This window comes from Carassius gibelio, chromosome A15 (assembly GCF_023724105.1).
Source record: "Carassius gibelio isolate Cgi1373 ecotype wild population from Czech Republic chromosome A15, carGib1.2-hapl.c, whole genome shotgun sequence".
Classification (NCBI taxonomy): Eukaryota; Metazoa; Chordata; class Actinopteri; order Cypriniformes; family Cyprinidae; genus Carassius; species Carassius gibelio.
This window is the reverse complement of record NC_068385.1, coordinates 25,484,799-25,505,667: the sequence shown is the minus strand read 5'-3', so window position 1 is coordinate 25,505,667 and position 20,869 is coordinate 25,484,799. Positions and strand designations below refer to the sequence as shown.

At 35.2% G+C, this 20,869-nt stretch overlaps 1 protein-coding gene across 3 annotated transcripts in view; it reads left to right on the top strand.

The window, feature by feature from the left end:
* Window positions 1-4,027: 4,027 nt before the first annotated feature.
* The window catches only part of LOC128029443 (leucine-rich repeat and fibronectin type III domain-containing protein 1-like protein), a 129,353-nt gene continuing 112,511 nt past the window's right edge, over window positions 4,028-20,869 (top strand). For all 3 annotated transcript variants that reach the window (XR_008187388.1, XR_008187387.1, XM_052617231.1), the window contains exon 1: window positions 4,028-4,644. The gene's annotated coding sequence lies outside the window, so the exon portion shown is untranslated. The remainder of the gene's footprint in view (window positions 4,645-20,869) is intronic.

Genomic DNA, 20,869 nt, shown 5'->3' with positions numbered 1-20,869 from the left:
TAAGATGCATGATGCGCAAAGTATAAACCTGTGCACTGTACAGATCCTTGGGCATTCAGTGGGTTTTTCAGTGGGTCCTTGTTATTCAGTACTACAGATTGCGCCTGGCCTTGAGTACACTGACACCCTCTCAGCTGGACAGCATGCAAGGGTTAGTTCAGTTCATGCTGACAACAACAGGCCATGCAAGTGGTAATACCCAAGGCTGCTTCAGCATTTAGCCTGCACATTACCCCACTCCAGGGGCTTTAGCATACCTGAGACCTAAAATGACCCGACTGTTGTACAGAATTCCAAGGCAAAATCTTGAGTGATATTTTACTTTGTTCCTCATTAGACACAATGGGAGGGATGCTATATTAAATTATTTTAGGCCAAAATGCAAAATGCAATGAACGCTTAATAAACGTCTCCTAATCTACATTGACATGCATTAACATTTTTTTCTTAGAATCGAATACTTTTATTCCGCAAGAACATGTTAAATTGATCTAAAGTGACAATAAAGACATTTGTAATGTTGGAAAAGTTTTGACTAAATCAGGGTGACAGTCTGTACAAATGTTCGGTAGTATATTATACATTTACTTTGTCTCACTTTAATAGTGTGAGTTGAACCTTAAAACATAGTTTGACTACTAAGATTTACATTACTGGAGTAAAATTAAAACACTTTTTGCCTTAATTAGTTAATCATATTTATTTCTCTCTGTGTGTGTTTTTTGCAATGACTTTGTATTTATTTACTGTTTATTTTTATTTATTTATTTATTATTATTATTATTATTATTATTATTATTATTATTATTATTAATTTATATTTTTTTCTTATATATATATATATATATATATATATATATATATATATATATATATATATATATATATATATATATATATATATATATATATATATATATAGTAGTTTTTTTTTTTTTCACAAATCAGCCAATCCTTTGCAGATCTCAGTTTTAGAAAACTCTTGGGGTGGGTTTTGCCAAACACCCATTGGAGTTTGCTTCAGATAGCACATTTGAAGACACACAGTTTGGATCTAAAATGTAAAACAAAAGAGATACTGACAAGATGTTCAGCCCAAGGGATGTGGCTGTTCAAACAGATCACTAAGATGGCAGCAGACACCTCACACACACCTGCCCTCCCTCGCTGATCCATGTGTACATGTATGATTGATATTTATAATGCCCTGAGGCAGTGCTGCAGTGCTGAGTGATTTGCAGTGACTGCCCCACACTGTGACCTGTACGATTTCTGTAACTCCCCTGACCTGTTTGCATACACAACGTTACAAAGTATATCTTACAGAAAGACACTGACATGATACCAAAGGATGTAAGAAAACTATTTTCAGAAGTTCCACAAAAACAACATTTCATTTTATGGTAGATTTTGTAAAGTGCAGTAGAATCAATCAATCGATCAATCATTAACCGTATGTAAATTGCAGTACATCGATGCACAATTTCAAAATTAGTTGCAATTGTAATCTCAAACCTCTTAATTCTTTATTTAATTTTGCATTATAGATGTGATTAAATCATTTATTATTCATTGACTGTCATCCTCAAACTGGTTGCTGAAAGTGGATCCAGCAAAAGCTTTTATAATCTAAAAATGGACACTGACTATACAGTATTTACCATTCTAAATCTGCAAGGTTGGTTATTGTAATAAAAAAGTAATTGGGCTAGGAACCACGCTGCGGAACCACTTGGCCAATTAAGCTACAGCTTCTCATAAAATGAGGATTGATAAGTATGCCCATGAGCCTAATTCATAATTGTCTTTTAAAGTATGCTCAGATATCTACACTGACTTAAACTTATCTTAAGTTAACTTGATACTTATCATAATGATGGTGGTGGAACAAAGTCACTGTTAAACAGCTGATTTTTGCTTCAATCAATCAATTAATCAATCATCAATCAATGCTATGTATGTTTTATACTTTGTTAATTCTTAATCATCTTCCCAAAATAAGAGATATAACAGTGTTTGGTTTAAATGCAACATCACTCAAAGGAAAAGTTAGAAATTACTTTGTAGAAATACCCTACTTGCTGTCTGCTAATAGTACAGAGGCAAAGTGAGTATTCAGCAGTTTTCAGATTAAAATAAAATAAAATAAAAACAGCACATTTTATACATTGCTTGTTGATTGGATTGTGAAAAAAAAAAAAAAAAAAAAAAAAAAAAAAAAAAATATATATATATATATATATATATATATATATATATATATATATATATATATATATATATATATATATATATATATATAAATATATAAATATATATATATATATATATATATATATATATATATATATATATATATATATATATATATATATATACCATTTACATGTTCTATAAGTTTTGATTTCATGCCAACATATAGAATGTGTTTTGACACAGAATATATATTTGGTTTACAAATGACATACAGATGAGGATTGAATGTGTTACTTTTCCATTTTCCCCACATCTGACACTCCACATTGTAGTTATTATCAATTATTCAGCTTTACCTCAGCAGTCCTTTCCTGTCTTTGATCTATTTATATTATTTCTACAGAATGGTACATGTATCACTTTTTATCCTTCTTGCTTTCTTTGTGATTCAGTGATCGGCCCTTTGGACACCTGCTTTGTTTCCTGAGTGTTTGTGTATTTTCACACTAACCCTTCAGCTTTTCTTTAAACTCTGTCTCCTATTGACTTTCCTACTTCTCTTTATCAGCCGCCAATCGCTTTTAATGTCTCTAAGGAGTAGTGCAGCAGGCATGCTGTCTCTTTCATCCCTGCAGCAGACCTCCATTTTGTGGGATCTCACATCTGTTTCCTATAATCGTTCAATGTCTCTTGAGGTTAAATGACATTCCCAAGGTCCCCGGGTCACATTAGCTGCAGTATTCAACTTGTGCCGATATTACGTTTCAACAATAATTTGAGGTAAAAAAATAGTGGAAGACACCATCATAGTGGTGTAAATAATAAATTAAAAATAAATAAATAAACAAACAAATACATGTATCCAGATAAGTTAACTGCAATTGAGCAACTGCAAAACAAATAAATAAATAAATCTACCCATTCTAGCTAACTTCAAGATCTAATAGTTGAATATATATATATATATATATATATATATATATATATATATATATATATATATATATATATATATAGGCCTACATATTTATACACACACACATACAAAAAAAGGTTGTAATAATAATATAACAAAACAAAAACAAAAAAAACAAAATATATATATATATAGTGAAGTGAATTAGTGAAGTGACATTCAGCCAAGTATGGTGACCCATACTCAGAATTTGTGCTCTGCATTTAACCCATCCGAAATGCACACACACAGAGCAGTGAACACAAACACACACACTGTGAGCACACACCCGGAGCAGTGGGCAGCCATTTATGCTGCGGCGCCCGGGGAGCAGTTGGGGGTTCGATGCCTTGCTCAAGGGCACCTAAGTCGTGGTATTGAAGGTGGAGAGAGAGCTGTTCATGCACTCCCCCCACCCACAATTCCGTCCGGCCCAAGACTAGAATATATAGAATATATATATATTATCATTAGTATTATTATTATTATTATTATTATTATTATTGTTCTATGCTATATCGTAAACTGTTTCTTTATATTCCCATCCCTTCCGGAGGTAAATTCCTTATCGTTACAAACTATAATAAATCAAGCTTTGCCAGTATAAAATGAATCAGTTTTTAAACGTTCCGCCGGCGTGTGCGCTGTCCGTGGTGCTGAAGCAGGACACTGACACTGGGCAAAGAAACTAACGCGGGAACACACCTTTATCTCCGCGTTGATCAGATTATTGTATAATGTTATTTCCGTCTGATTAAGAACCCGCTCACGTGCCGGGCGCTCATTTAATATTTGCTCCTCCTGTGTGGCAGGGTCCTATAGTTTCGCCTGACTTGGAGCTCTCCTCTCACACTCTGTAATGTTGTATCTGTTTTACCTCTCACCAATCTCAAAGTCACAAGTTCCTGCCATCCGCGTTAACAGCGCGCCTGTTTGTGTGCATGCAGGGGAGCAGTGCTTCAGGCGGAGGCATGCATGCTTATTGCCAGTGAGCAGTGAAGATCTACCCCTATAACGCCCACTCTTCAGCGTGCTCCAAGACGAACAGACGCTTCGTGCGTATTTGTCTTCTAACTCATCTATCAGGATGATATTGCGAGGGGCTTCCTTAACGAGGATTTACTCCACTGACGGATTGGATTGTCCTGTATTTGAGCAGCATACGGATATGTATTTTTTATCGCAAGATGAAATGAAAAGCCACGGAAAGTAGATATCTGTTTCTCCGCACCTTGGAAGAAGGGTCGAGCACAAGAATGGGAACTATTTATGCGCGAAGGCAAAAGTAGAGGCAAATTGCATTGCGCTGCATAAAGAAAATGAAAGCGTGCTTTTTGGTTCACATTGTGAAGAACATTATGGTACTGTGCAACCGCACCGAACATGTCTGATCTTTTAACCCAGTTTTAATTAGTGCAATCCGACCTCATCCTCGTCAAACGACCACCGGCTTTCACTTTTCAACGGAGGATAAGGTGCATCGCTGTGGAAAGGTAACCTTTTCTTAAAAGACTCTGTAGAACAACCTTGTTGGGATTAATTGACGGTGCAGTGCAAACTATTTCTCTCTTCTTGATTTCTAGAGCGTTTTTTTTTTTTTTTTTTTTTTTTTTTTGCGCATCATTTTTTATTTAGATTGGGTTCTGATTACTATAAAGCTAGTGTTATAAATAAGTAGCGTGATCTTCCTCCAGATGCAATGATCTCGAGGTGTTTCTCTGCATGGATGCTGAGTAATGGTCAGCAATGCACACGAGCCACGATTCTCCCCATAATGATATCTCACTTTCTCCTCTTTATTTGCATATGGAATTACTTAAAGATTTGGGTTTTGCCAAATGATGATGTAAATGATGCAACATGATGTTTAGACAAACTGTATGCTATTCAAACGTTCTTATAATGTTAGGGTTAGGGTTGCGGGTTAGTTCTGCCTGACAAGATAATTTACCCATGGTGGCAGCACACCCTGATAGGCTTTTTTTTTTTTTTTTTTTTTCTGCCCGACAAGATGTTCTACCCACGTTTCTACTGCAATAGTACATCCAGATAGAGGTTTTCTGCTTGGCAAGATGTTGTAATTTTAAAGATGATTACTGGTTTTAAGTGCCACCGAGTGCTTGATATAATCTAACACCACAAATGTGTCCAAATACCTGGATGAAATGTATGCATAATGTATTCTGAGTCACAAGCAGATCACCAAGATGATATTATTTGGCTTTAATGCTCATATGGATTTCATTCATATGCAAACATGTTCTGTGAGAATCTTAATGGTGCCAGGTGACATGTGTCATCATTGTTTTCTTACATTCATTAACAAACACTTCAATATCAGTAACTAGTGCACTTGTATTTTAATTGTGCTGTAAAAGGAATATAAAACCCACTTGATTCATTTCCATGTATTGCATTAATGTCTGCTATGACTGTAAGCCCACAATTTGGAGGAGTTTTGAATGTCAAGTTGCAAAGCTCATAATGTCTTATTCTAGTCCACAGGTAGGGGGCCACGGTGGGCCTGTAGATGAGTGATCGTACTGTATCGCCTATAGCTTCTGTAGCCTGAAATCATTTGAGTCATGTCAGGTGCAGATGGTTATTTCAGAACCGGACGTAATTGAATCCGTATGTGCTGTTAGCAAACATATGTTTCTTTCCCTTTAATGCCCTTCAACATGATCGCCATCTGAATTGTGTTATTTCATCATATTGTTTCTTTATTGCCATATTGGGTTTGATGGGATATGCAAATGACCACATTGTTTACTCTGACTTATTATCTGAGGGTTTCAGCTGGTACTAAAAAGTCTTAATTTACCCCTCCACAATTTAAGGCCTAAAATGTCTTAAATCATTTTTAGCATTTTACAGCTGGTACTGGTGTCATATGAACAGTGAGAAAACACATGGTGAAAAAAGGCATGCTAAAAGCTTCAAACTGCTTACCAAATTATTATTTGTATTTACTTACTTATTTACTATTATTTTTGCGAGATACCCTTTTTTAGCTTGATTTCCACATCAAGCCAGTCAGCGTTATTGGTTTCAAGGTGTCAGTAAATGTAATTTAACCATCGTTTGTTGCATAGTTCCAGAAGAACCGTGGCATCTGAATGGAATATTTCAAATTGTCCCCTGTTCCCTGTCCTCCTTCTCTACAATCCATCATGAGCTGCAGCACTCACCAAATATGCAGACGAGGCCGTATTCTGAGCGCGTGCTCGAGATTGAACACTCCATCCTGGGCTTTTCAAACAGACTGTCATGTTTTTCAGCATGTGGTAGGACCATTGTGCACACTCCAATCTCCAGAGAGAAAGACAGAGAGTGGGCTCACCATGAAACAGAGTGGTGCTCAGGGATGATTGGAATGGAGGTAGAGAGCGGGGCGAGGGAAAGGAAGAGGAAGTCCCTCTCTTTCTCTCTCCCAGGGTGTAGAGTTCTGCATTAAGGAGAGGCAGTGATGAGTGGGGTCTGCAATAACCCTCAGGCCTCCGTCACACCACAGCTACCTCGGCTTGCAGCTAATTGTGCCGATGTATTACCCTGTGTGTTGCTCTGCTATTACCTATTACTCTTCCCATTCCCTCTCCTAGACGTTTAGCACGGCCGGTGACTGCTCTAAATTAACTCTTGCTACTTTTGAGTTGATGCCCAACAACAGAATTTTCGCCAGTAGAACTTAAATGGCCAGACATGCAATTTTCCAGTCGATCTGGTCTGGAAGCCAACAAAGATACACATCGTGGAGAGTGGGATGGAGGCGAGGCTGTAAAACAGTTGGGGAGTGAAGCGGAGTAAAGGATGTTGTGAAGCACATTAATATGTTGCTTAAACGTTTTACACCTCAGCAATATCAATGGCTCTTTGCTAGACCTGAGGAGGCTTGTAAAGCTTTTGAGCCCTAATGTGTTTATCTATGGTATTAGAAACAACTCACTACAAATCTTACTCTTTGTCAGGCTTGATTTATTTTAAAACATGAGTCGGCGATAGGACTGTGCTTGATTTAATTTTATCATTACTTCGGATTGGATGCCAACTGTTACTTTCCCCTGGAAAGCTGGCAAAAAGGTCGAAATCCATAGTGAAGGTGCAGCAGGAATGGTATCCAATGAAGGTCAAAATAAATGAGGAAAAGTGGCATGACATCACTAAGTTGGCCAAAAAGTGGTGTGAAATTTGCTATTTTGCATTATTTTTCTTTCTTTCTTTCTTTCTTTCTTTCTTTCTTTCTTTCTTTCTTTCTTTCTTTCTTTCTTTCTTTCTTTCTTTCTTTCTTTCTTTCTTTCTTTCTTTCAGAGGATTAAAACTGCAAAGTACTGTATGTCTTTTAACCTGACCTCCTCAGGAAAAACTAGTCCTGTCCAAAAAAGCTTAAAAACAGGAGCTTTCACAGTGTGCAGTTACCATTGCTCTCACCAGAGCACTAATATTTGGAATAATACAGTGATTTGGCAGCTATTATTTGTATAAAACCAGTAGTAATCAGAGTCAAAAATAAGTGTTTAGTCATGCCAACCAAAGGTAGATGAATAGAGAAAATGTGCTGGCCCTACTTACTTGCTTAGTTATTCATGATTTTTAATTTCAGTATTGATTAATATAATTGTTCAATAAATTTAAATCATTAATTATATATTTATTGGATATTATATTGGATATAATTTATAATTATTTATCATTTTAATTCTGAATTAAATGCATTATTATTATTATTTTTAATATTATGTGATTATATATATTTGCAATAATTGTTCATCTTGTACCTATGTAATAATTTGCTGTTATGATATTTCATATGTCTACTTTTATTAATAGATAATGTGTTTAGTAATTCATTATACATGCATTTATAAAATGTAAGTATTTTTTGTCATTATTTTTGCTGTTATTTTTATTTTATTTATAATGTAATAATCAAACGTTAGTTTTGCACACTGATTTTAATATCACTTTGTTCAGATAATATCTAATATCTTGTTTAATATCACCAAGAATGTAAAGCATACACAGTGACATAATTCCAAAACCTAGAACTGTAAAAAAAAAAAAAAAAGTTCCTTAGTTTGTAATACATTAAAAATGCATGTTGATAGTGTTTTTATCTAGGCCATGTCCACACGTACATGGTATTTTTAAAAACTGAGGTTTTCCTCTTAGCTTTCCGTTAAAAAAAAAAAAAAAAATCTGTCCACATGAAAACACAAATGCAGGCCAAGAAGCACTGTCAAGAGCATGGCAAACCAACAGGTGACAATATAATCTCAACCATAAATCCATGTTGGCCAATCAGATGCCTGAAAAAGTTTCCAGTATGCAGAGATAACAGCACTGGCTCCGACATCAAAAGCCAAAAACGCAGTTTTTGCCGTCTACATGACAACACTGCAACCAGAGTTTTTGAAAATCTTCACTCTGGCAGGCGTTTCAAAAAAAATATTCGGTTTCAGTGACCTGGTGCATCGTTTGCGTGCGTTGTTTTAAAAATAACCACATTCGTATGGAGAGGGCCCTAGACCTTACCAACAGTTTTCCCCCACCATGAGCAGTTTTACATTTCAAATCCACTTTAAATAATAATTATGTGAAATATGACCCAGAAAATGTAGCATTTATCTCACTCCAGTCCAGTCTTCAGTATATATTTAACATTGTGTCTGTTGGTATAATTAAGGTCTGCTTAAGTGCACTTTATATATTTGTCCTGCGCTCCTAAGCCCTCTATTGATCTATGGTTACAGCCAGTCAAACCACAGCCAAAGCCTTTACTAATCCATTCTGGGGTTCCTGCAGAGAAACAGATCCAGCACGGTGGGAAACCATCACTTCCTATTTGGCCTTTCAAGGATGACCGATCCCTACAGTATGTCTTCTTTCATTGGCTTGGTGAAAATTACTTTATGAAGGGGTCCCAGCACAATTGCGTTCACCTCTGTCTGACTGACACTGGGTCTGACATTAAGTGTGAGTGAACGCTCTGCTTTCTTCATTTGGGGCTGATCACCAGTTAAATGCCCTCAGATAAAGAGAGTGATGTTGGCATGAGAAACAACTATTGGGAAATAGTTTCAACAGAGACTTGGCAGTTCTTCATCGTATGATGGCATGATTGCAATTGTGACATTCTTATCATTGAGTCCCCTCGTCAGGCCAAAAGTGTAAAGGCCATTTCTTTTTAAATATAAGATATGGTTTACGAAGTGAAGGTCAAGCATTTAAACCATAATGGACTTTCTCTTATTCCACAAAAATGAACCTGTATTCATAGGTTGATTTCTCAGAGTGTAGAAACTGTGTCTCTGTGGTGTTTCTATATAGCACTGTTTGAGTGTTTGGACAATTTTTATTCCAGGAAAAAGAGGTTAAACTGGGAATTCATGGTGCGTTCCATTTGTAGACGTTGGAAACTGAATAGGAACGTTTATCTGGAATGCCCTCATAAGTCACAGTTCTGACTCAGAATCCAATATGGCTGCTTAGTAAAGAAATAATTAGATTAACCGTAATAAAATATTGTTTATTAGCACTTATGTTTGTCCGTGTCTTAATAAACTCAGTGGTTTAAACAGTACAATCTCTATTTGTGGACATGATACTATTGTGATAGTCATGTAAATTACAGCTTTTTATGTGTTTTTAATCGACTGCTAACAATGGGGAAGTCATGGCCTAATGGTTAGAGATTCTGACTAGTAATCCAAAGGTTGCGAGTTTGAGTCTTGGGCCAGCAGGAATGAATTTACAGCACTCTCTCCACTTTCAATACCATGACTGAAGTGCCCTTGATCAAGGCACTGAACCCCCAACTTCTCCCCAGTTGCCGCAGCATAAATGGCTGCCCCCTGCTCCAGGTGTGTGTTCAAGGTGTGTGTGTGTGTGTTCACTGCTGTGTGTGTGCACTTTAGATGGATAAAATGTAGAGCACGAATTCCGAGCATGGGTCACCATACTTGGCTGAATATCACGTCACTTTCACAATGGATGCATTCATCTTAGCTACCACTGTTGGAACCCTTGCAACAAGATGAATTGGAACATCATCAGCCCTTGATTACACTAAAAATCAAATTTTGGCAAGCTGATTTGATATGTCAAAATATCACAAGATATTTGTTAAATTTACTGTAACAAACAGCTGACATACCTTTCCTTTTTAAAGCGAAGAAGGATGTGGTGGTCCGGTCATGTCTGATATCCTAGCTTTGGAAATTGTGTATGCAGCAAATCTCCTTTTATGAATATGGTCAATTGCAAAGTGTTTATGTCCACAAGAAAAGTTCTTGACATAATAATTTCTACGTTCTTTATTTTGTGCACTGAATTTTTTTCTTCTTCTTCTTTTTTTTTTTTTTTTTTTTAAAGTCAAGTGCATTTGTACAGCTGTCTCAGCTTCCTGTTGATTTTTTGTCTTCATCCTTTCCCAGCTCACTGTGATACTGTATGTAGGTAGCTGTCATAGACAGTGAGATAGTGTTAACCCAAAAAAACAGAGCATCCTGAAATGGATTTTATCTCTGCCGTGTTTTACCAGTTGGCGTGTAACTGTGGGGAGAAGTGTGTTTATCAGCATTGTCTCTCTCCTGACACAGTCATCTCCGGCTGCACCTTCAGTGGTGATGGAGTCAATCATCCGTGACCTTCGACTACACCTTCCTCTGTCTCTCTCTTTCGGTCTCTGGCATTATCTTTCTGTCTCTCTCTGCAGATTAGCACAGCTTTGCTTCTTTCTATGCCATACAGTATAAATAGAAATGTTCTCAGAGGCCATCTGCCTGTTCTCATTGGCGGGTACGGTGGGTCAGATTATGGGATCCGTATAGACATCCGGCTGGACAGCTTTTGCTTCTGCTCCAGTCCTTTTTCTGAGCCTGTGCGTACAGATGCGCAGCTCTGGGTTACATATTGGGGCTCGTCTCCTGAGCTGTGATTTTGCTGAAGGTGATACGGTTGATGATTGCGGGGGATACAGTGTGTATATGTGTTTTGTGGGCATTCTAGGTATTCGTCAGGAGGATTACACTCTAGGGCCCAGAAAGGGTTCATGGCAGATTAGCTACACAATATAGTCAAAACAACGACACGTTCTAGGGCAGCGATCCTCAAATCTGGCTCGCGAGATCCACTTTCCTGCAGAGTTTAGCTCCAACCCTTATCAAACAAACCTACCTGTGATTTTCTAATGATCCTAAAGACATTGCAGACTGGTGTGTATGATCAGGGTTAGCTAAACTCTGCAGGAAGGTGAATCTCGCGAGCCAGATTTGAGGATCATTGTTCTAGAGTTTTGGTCTCAACAGGGCTTGACCACCTACCTGAGCGTGAGGTGATGTGGTTCAGAGGGATATTTCGTCAAACTATTTTTAAGTAGGGTAGAGGAATTCAAATCTGCTTTCCTGTAGGTGTATGTGGATCGTTGACGAATAATAGTATCTAAGAGTGAAATATCTTCTTAAAATATAGATTACAATTTCCTAGAAACGTGTTGTTGGTATTCATTTTGGTTTGATATTGTTTTCAAAAATATTTCAATTTTCAGGTAGAGCGTACATTTAAACGTCTTGTGGCGTAACAACCAAGTGAAATTGATTTTAGAAATTGTAAATACTGACTGTAAAAAATGACTGTACACAACTTAATCTTCATTTTAAGAAAAAGAGTGTCATCATGTCAGTCATCCATATAGCCGTTGCATTATATATAGTTATTTCATTGGAGAGAAGAAAATGGAACGTGTTTCTCTGTGTGTGGGCCAACGTCGTGAAAGAGTGAAAGCCCATTTAAAAAGGGTCTGGCAAAACTTATTACACTGTACATGAGGACTAGTGTCATAGGAACAAAAATAATAGAGTGTGAACAGGATTGAGAGAGGTAAAGAGAGTGTTGGCCCCAACTGCTCTTCAGTCATATCCTGTCTGGCCTGGTTACTTAATGCCAATCATATGATTTAATGCTAGATTAAGCACATGCTTGACAGCTAAAATACCCCCCTCTCTTTGCTTAGAGTCACTCAGGGTTTATTGGCTTCAAACAGCTCTCAATCTGCCCCCACTGTTGAATTATCACAAAAGCATTCCACCACAATGCAATCCAGAGTGCTGCAGAAGGTGGTTTTTACCCATTCACGCTTTTGACCTTGGTTCTGCGAATGCAGTGTCACCAATTCAGCCTGCAATGCACATTGGCCAGCATCTAGGAATGAAAAAAAAAAAAAAAAAACCTTAACAAGTTTGAGAACTGCTTCTCTGCTCATGGCCTTGGTTTTCACAGATTCAAACAGTGAAAGAGTGCAAACAAGAAGCCTTTTTAGAGTAGAGTAAAACTAACCCTACCCGCCTCTCCCCTTATGTAGCAGTGACTAGATCACTACTATGTAGAGAACACCATGTGTAATCGACCACAGGATTTAACGCTGATGAGTCAACAAACATCGTTATGCAATACAAGTGTCTGAGTCATGTGCTTCTTTAGCTTTTCTGTTGCTTGTCTTTGTGTTCACATTAATCTATAGCCCACAGTCTAAGAACAGAACAGCTAATTAGCATTGCTTGTTGTTCTAATTAATGGATGCCCATTTCCTTTTCAGTTCAAAAAAGCAAAAAAGTAATTGCGACTTTATTTCTCATATATTTCTTATTTATATCTCACAATGCTACTTTACAGTATATCTCACAATTGCCACCTTTTAGGGTGACTGTATATCACAATTGTGTCTTTAATTCACACTTTCTCACAATTTGACTTTTAATTTTATGATTTGAACTTTATTTTTCATTTATAGCTCACAATTTGACTTTATACTTTAAAAATGTAACATTTTTTCCTCATATGTCTTGAAACGTTGCGTTCGATCTTTCAGGGTGACATTGTAACATTGTATCTTAAAACTGTGACTTGTTTATCATATTACTTATAAAGTCTCACTGAAAGATATAGTCACATTACATCACGTGACCATATCTTACTATTGCAGCTTACTATAGTCTTATTTATTTGTGTAAATGTAACTGTTTATCTTACAATTGGACGTTATTTCTCATTCATTTATTTTGTGACTTTATATCTTTCAGTGGGATTCTGTATTTTGACTTTGTATGACAATTTCAACATGATTTATCATTTATATCACAAAATATGAATTTATATCTTAAAGGGCTTTTTATGCATTACATATTATGATAATATGTAATGTAGATTATTATTAAATTGTAGAATAGCTTGTAATTAACACATCTCATTGCCATACAATTTTAACAGCACCTTCCCCCAAAAGCAAAATCTATTTAATTTATTTATTTTTGGTGTGTCTTTAAGTATCAGATAATGTGTTTTTAATTAGAAAGAAGTGTTGCCTGAAATGTGATTTATATATTTATATATATATATATATATATATATATATATATATATATATATATATATATATATATATATATATACACATACACACACACACACATATATATATATATATATATATATATATATATATATATATATATATATATATATATATATATATATATATATATATATATATATATATATATATATATATATATATATATAGAGAGAGAGTTTTTCTAGAGTATATATATATATTTTTAGGCCTTCATTTGGTTTCATCAATATTACAAGCTCTCAGGTGGTCTTCTAGTTCTGCTCTAGCTTAGCAACTGTTGCTGAGATGAACAGACGTTTTAACAGCTAACTTGCTTCAGGTATTATAGACCTCCTTCCTCAGTACAGGAAACAGATTTGCACTCGTCAGACCATTTTATTGGGTCTTTAAAGCCAGGCATAACTACATGTGCTACATTACTATATGCTTGTATCCTCATAGTAAAGTCCAACCAACTGTTCTGTTTCCAGTAACATTAGTTGTTATGGAGCTATAATACAGCATACTGAAAAAAAAACAAATCTGTACTTTATATGCGCTGCTATTCAGGCATGGCATTTACACACAGGAGGAAGTTTACAGCTGTGTCACACTGCTAGAGATAAGAAAGAGGCAGTGCATCAGGCGTTGAGGTGAAAGGTGAGGGATAAGTTCAGCGATCTGCACACATCGAATCTGTGTGTGTACTTACTAGTGCATACACAGGGCTTTATTTCCGTGTTAGCAAACAACTGACATAAGCTATAATTTCCCCACTCTGAGCATGCTTTGTTTTCGGTTAACATCCAGATCTGTCGGATCGCACCTGATGTGATGATCACATATCTAAAAAAAGAAGAAAAAAGATCATGATTGGAATAACCATTTAATTCAAAACACAATCGGTTCACCAACATTTAAGTGGTGGAGGAGTAGTTTGAAGTAATGTGTAAAGTATTTTAATGAATATAGGCCTGCAAATGTAATTCTGCTTTTATTTGCATGTTTGTTAAGCATAAGTGATTTTTAAAGTGTAATAATGCAGTTAGTTTGTAGGCGAATCATTGTTATTTCCTGGTCTGTGTTTTATAGGGAACCACTCTAAATGAAATCATAACGCTTTTCATGAGCACTTCATATAGACCTCTGATAAGATGTTATGTATCAGAGTATATGAGCGAAGCGGAGTGGGAGTGGTGTGATTTTGACTGGAGCGAGAAGCAGATTTTTAAAAAGTCGGAGCATCTCTATCATGAGTGCAGTTCATGCCAATGACCCATAATATAACTGCATATTTAGCAAGAATTCATGTCTTAAACATATTTAGCTTGCTTGATAGAGAAGGATCACTGAAAACAGAAAGAATGTGAAGGCTATAATGATGGCAATGGACATGAGCGGGAAGTTATAGTTCTCAAAGAATTTGTTTGTTCCTTCTATATATATATATATATATATATATATATATATATATATATATATATATATATATATATATATATATATATATATATATATATATATATATACATATATATATATATATATATATATATATATATATATATATGTATACATACATACATACACATAAAGCAGATCATTAAAGGCTGGATTTTGTGTTAATACAGTACATTGTAATGCTTGCCTATCTTTAATCGAACTTAAATATGGCTTATCATCTGAAATATGTAAGTAGTACCAACTTTACATGGCCACTTAATCTAATTTTAACCTAGAAAAATGTGCACTATTCAACTGTCTGAACAATAACGCGCTCACATGACAGATTGAGGCAGTGGTGCAGTCATTTTGGTCATACAGATAAGAGTAAAACATCTTTCAACTCTGTAAAGCCTCTATGTTTGTGTGCACTCACTATAACAACAAAACATTGTACTTTTGTAAAATAATGAAAGAAAACAGATATATAAATATATTCTCAGATTATGTAAGCCAAACATTGCATCCAGAAACTTGCACCCAGGTGCATCAAGTACTAAAATGCTTCTTTTTCTATCCACTATTTAAATGGCTTGCACACACCTGAATACTTGGGTTGAATTTTCTGGAACAGTGTTGTAAATACAACTTAACCACTGATTCCTACTTGTGTCCTCTTTTGGAAGACAAAACTAAGTTTTTCAGGCTCTGTCTCCACAACATGGTGGAAGCAACAATCGACAGCGACAATCAAAGTCACTCCTTCTGTCTTTACGTGAACATTAGGGTGGTGTTATGCAAATCTTCCCACATCGTGATGTAGACATGTGAGGGCGTGTTTAAATGAAAAAGTCTTAACTTTTATAAGAATATCTACTACTCCATCACATAAAGTTAGTGGCACAGATTGCCTTTAGAAATAAATGGTTATTAAAAATAGTTGCAAAAAATAAATAAATAAATGAAATAATAATAATAACAACAACAACAACAACAACAACAATAATAATAATAATAATAATAATAATAATAATCATAATAATAATGATAATAATAATCAGAATTGTGAGACAAAAAGTCACAATTATTTCTTCTTCTTCTTCTTTTTCTTCTTCTTCTTCTTCTTCTTCTTTTTTATTCCATTTGGTGGCATAAAATGGCTACATATCTACTTGTCTTTGACTTTTCCCCAATTGTAAAATCAAATGTGATAATTTGTACTCACATCTACATTTTTTTTTTTTCAGCAAACTATATACTCCTTATCATCATTCACAGTCATTACAATTGGATGGAGGATAATGAGTGGGTTGCTTGGTAACTACAATTTGTGTGGCATCTCCCAAAAAACACCTCGCAGTCATTAAGTAATTTATTCAGAGCACAAACAATTTGGATTCCCTGTTCTCGCTCTCTCACACATATAGCTGGCAATAGCTGAAACACAGCAGAGCATGAGTCTGGTCATGTGAGTGATTTGGCAACACACTTGTGCATACAGTGACATGTCCTTGTGGGGGAATGATGGGGGTGGCTCAAATAAAAGAAAATAAAACAAACAAAAATATTTCATGCGAGCAAGAGCATTATCCATTTTGTAATTGTGATTGTGATGATCCATTTTGTGATTTATATATATATATATATATATATATATATATATATATATATATATATATATATATATATATATATATATATATAGAGAGAGAGAGAGAGAGAGAGAGAGAGAGAGAGAGAGAGACAAATATGTATGTATTTATTTATTACATGAAACACATTCATGCTTTACATCTTCTGTTTTGCATTTAAGAACATTTTACTAAAATATAATGAGATTTTGAAATGAACAGCGTATGTTGCATGATTTATTACAATATTATATAAAAGTGTTTTAACATAAGCTCTAGTGCTGTATATTATATTAGTCGCTGCTTTGTGGGAAACCAAATAGCGGTTCTGTTAGTTCTTTTGCAGTTTACAGAATAAAAATGTCCAAAGGAAGAACAATGTTTACTGCAGCTGAGGCGATAAAAATATATTTGTGTTATGAAACTATTGCTCACCTGTTTGATGCATTAAAACACTCTCTTAGAGAAGGTTCCGTGTGTATGTGCAAAATACATTTTGTACACAGCCTGTACTCCTTCACAATTTCCTTTTAAGATGTATAGTTGGCATCAGTCATTGTATGTAGGAGGTGTTGAGTTTTCTAGAGTAGCATCACTTTGCAACTACAGTATTGTTGTTTCTGCCTCTAATAATTTATTTAAAAGCATTGTTAGCTTGCATTTGAGCTCAATCAGTCTTTTTTTCATTATTATTATAACTATTATTATTATTTTTTAATTTTTTTTTTATTTTTTTTTTTGAAGAATGTATGATTGTTGTCACAACAATGACAAAATCCCATTGATTAAAGTCATTGTACAGTAACTCTTGTTTCCTGTTCTTCATCATGAACTCTCATTTTCCATCTACCCAAATCTTTTTTCTCACGTTCTTCTTGAACTCCATCTGCAGTGATGTTCACCAGCTTGAAGAATCTTTCAGATGATATTCTTTCATTGCTGTATCTCATGTGCGGAGTCAAAGCTTCTTCAGTGTTTGTTCCTTTCAAACCTCCCAGAGTTGCTAACCGTTTCATAGCTGCATGCTTGCTATTGCTGCCAAGGTTGCATTTCAAGGGTTCCCGTGGGCCCACAGCCTTGAAGAAATGTAGGTTTGGAGATCAGTTTCCATTGGCTGATCAAAGGTCCAGGGCTGTTGTGACAAAAGTGTCTGAACGTGACAGCTCCTGGATCACAAGCCCTCAAGTCCTGGATTCCCTCAATACCACGGCAATCACAAGTTGCCAGTTGTACTGGAAAGCCTGACACCATCTGATGTCTGACTTCTTCCAAAGTGGGTGAGAAAGGCAAGCGTCACATCTGCAGTAACATATCCTCCTGCTTTCTGCCGCTCATCATCACGTTTCCTCCATAGAAGCTGACTGTGGCCATTGTACCTTTCGAAGCTTCCACATTCCTGCCTTTTTCACGAAAAACAGCCAACAAACATATTCCCTCCTGAGTTGTGATGCTCCGACAGATTCATCTTGTGGTGTTCATTATTAAACACACAAAGCATATTGTTTGTGAAGTTCTGATTATGAAACAAAACAGTTGATGTGACAATTAGTAACAGTATATAACAGCAATAGTAACATTAATATACTACTATATCATTTAATTTTATTTCTTTCTAAAAACTTGTTTCTGACATTGGGTTAAAATAAATAAATAAAAGTAATGGTGACATTTTACCACATAATTTATACTTGAGAGTTCAGTCTCACCATTCAGATTTTTTTCTTCCCAGAATTGCGAGGAAAATGGTCAGAATTGTGAAAAGCAATATCTGATTACCATTCTTTTCATTATACATTTTTTGGTATTTTTATGAATTATTGATATATATATATATATATATATATATATATATATATATATATATATATATATATATATATATATATATATATATATATATATATATAAAAAAAAATAAGCAAGTTTATATTTTTGTTTATTCCATTTTCATTTAATTTAGTTTGTTTCAGTAATTTTGTTCTGTTTATTGTCTTTTTCTTTTCTTTTTTTGTAAAGTGAGTCATATGTTGTTATTCATTTTAATTAAGTTTTAGTTATTTTAGTACATCAAGTTAAACTAAATGACATTTTTTTTTTTATTTTGCTTTAGCAACTAGCTAAAATAATCAAATTCATTATTAATCAAAAACAATGTATAGTTTGTGAAGTTTTGACTAAATGGCATTAGCGTCAAAATAATTGAGTTTCTGATGAATCAAATCAAAACTGGAAACAGTGACAGCTGCTCAGACATTTGGGGTGGAGATGGTGAAATTACAGATGAGGAGGAAACAGGACTCCTCACTGAGAACAAAAAGGGACACATGGAGATTTGCTGCTACTTAGTGCTTCCCAGTTTCAACGCACACATCATCGTGCGTAATGCAGCAGAAGATGCTCCCCGCAGTGAGCAACTGCTGAAGCACTGAAGACTGGGGGTTTGCTTGGAGGAAAAGAGCCCCACTGACTGAATATCTGGTGTGTTATGTTGGGCTTACCAAATGAAAGATAGCTTCTGCAGAACAAGAGACAGAGAAGCGCTTACTGTGTGGACTAACGTAGTTAATTACCGATCGACACCAGAAAAACACACACATAAAAAAAAAAAAAAAAAAAACGTGGTCATTTTGGCATGAATGCGTCAATATCCTAATGATGAGAGTGGATAACCCAGAAATAGGACTGATGCCTTGAATCATTAAGAAGCCAAATAAAAGCTACTAATCTGCTTGTGCAAATTATGTGTGCATTGTATGGCTGTATTGCAGGTGATTTGATGGGAATAACTTCACAAATAATTACTTCTGCACATGTTAACGTTTAGTCATTACTTTTAGTTATTAGTTTTAGCCAAACTGCAGTTATCAAATGTTTTTTTTTTTTTTGCTAGCTATTTTATATGTTATCTTCAAACTAAAATAATCATTTATTCTTCTCTCTTTAGACCAAATAAATTTAGCTTATAATTAATTCGAATCAAGGATTGAATTTGAAAAAGTAGTGAAAAGGGAGCAACTTATACAAAATATTATTAATAATATTTAATAATAATTATTATTAATAATATTAATATATATTAATAATTATAATATTAATATTAATTAATAAAGGAAGCACAATGAGAAATATATAGAGATACAAATTAAACTAATTTATTTTATATACAGTAGGTTTACTTAACATGTACACATTTATTTAACATTTTGTTAATTAACATTAATGAGAGATGGGTCACAGACCGAAGGCATGCATCGCTGTCACAGACCGAAGGCATGCATGTGATACTGAAAGACGTTCAGTTTTCACCCACCTGTTTTTATTTACCTAATCCATAACTGACTGTATTTATCTGAGATACTCTTCACGATAAACATTTGGACTGCCGTGTGTATTTTTGAGCACTGAGAACTGATCGTGTGCTGTATATGAGAACTGCAGAAGATGACCGTGCACGAGAGAGAGAGCTTTTCAATCAGCACTCCCGGGAAAAATGGGACATCTGGTCACCTTATCCCTACCTCTTCAGGTGCTGAGGCCATTGTTTCAGATTGCTGGTTTGTGTTTTGTGAGGCTATCCATCCACTGCTGCAGCTATACTGAGACTTATCCAATTGCAATCCAATGACAGGGACGAACATCTTGGAGGACAATAGCATATAGGATGCATTTTGAATGTCTGATAGTTCTCAAATAACATTATAGTCCCGTCATGTCTAGTTAATGAAGACGTGGCATATATTTCGTCATCAGATGTTAGTTTTAGCTCATCAACATCTCATCTTAGTCACAGAAAAAAAGAGTTTTTTTCTGAGTTGGAAAACACCATTCAAAATGTAACTTTTTGCACAGAATGTTCACATATACCTTACTGCATATGCAATTATTTATTTGATATGTAGGTCTCTCAGTCCAAGCAGGGAAAACAAGGCACAAAGAAACCACGAAGGAAAATGGGGTAACATCCACAACGACTGACAGAGCCAGACTGAGAGACCCAACTTGGTTGCACTTTATTTTACAGTACGTGTACTTACATGTACTTATAGTGTACTTAAAGTGTATTTATCTAAGAAAGTTCTGATAATACAAGGTAACTACATGGGGTAGGGTTAGGTTTAGGGGTAGGTTCAGAGTTAGTACCTAGTCATTACATAGTTATTGAAATTAATATAATAAGTACATAGTATGGACATTGGGAACAAGACTGTAAAATAAAGTGCTACCCACAACTTTTTACACAGGGGCAAACAAGATAAC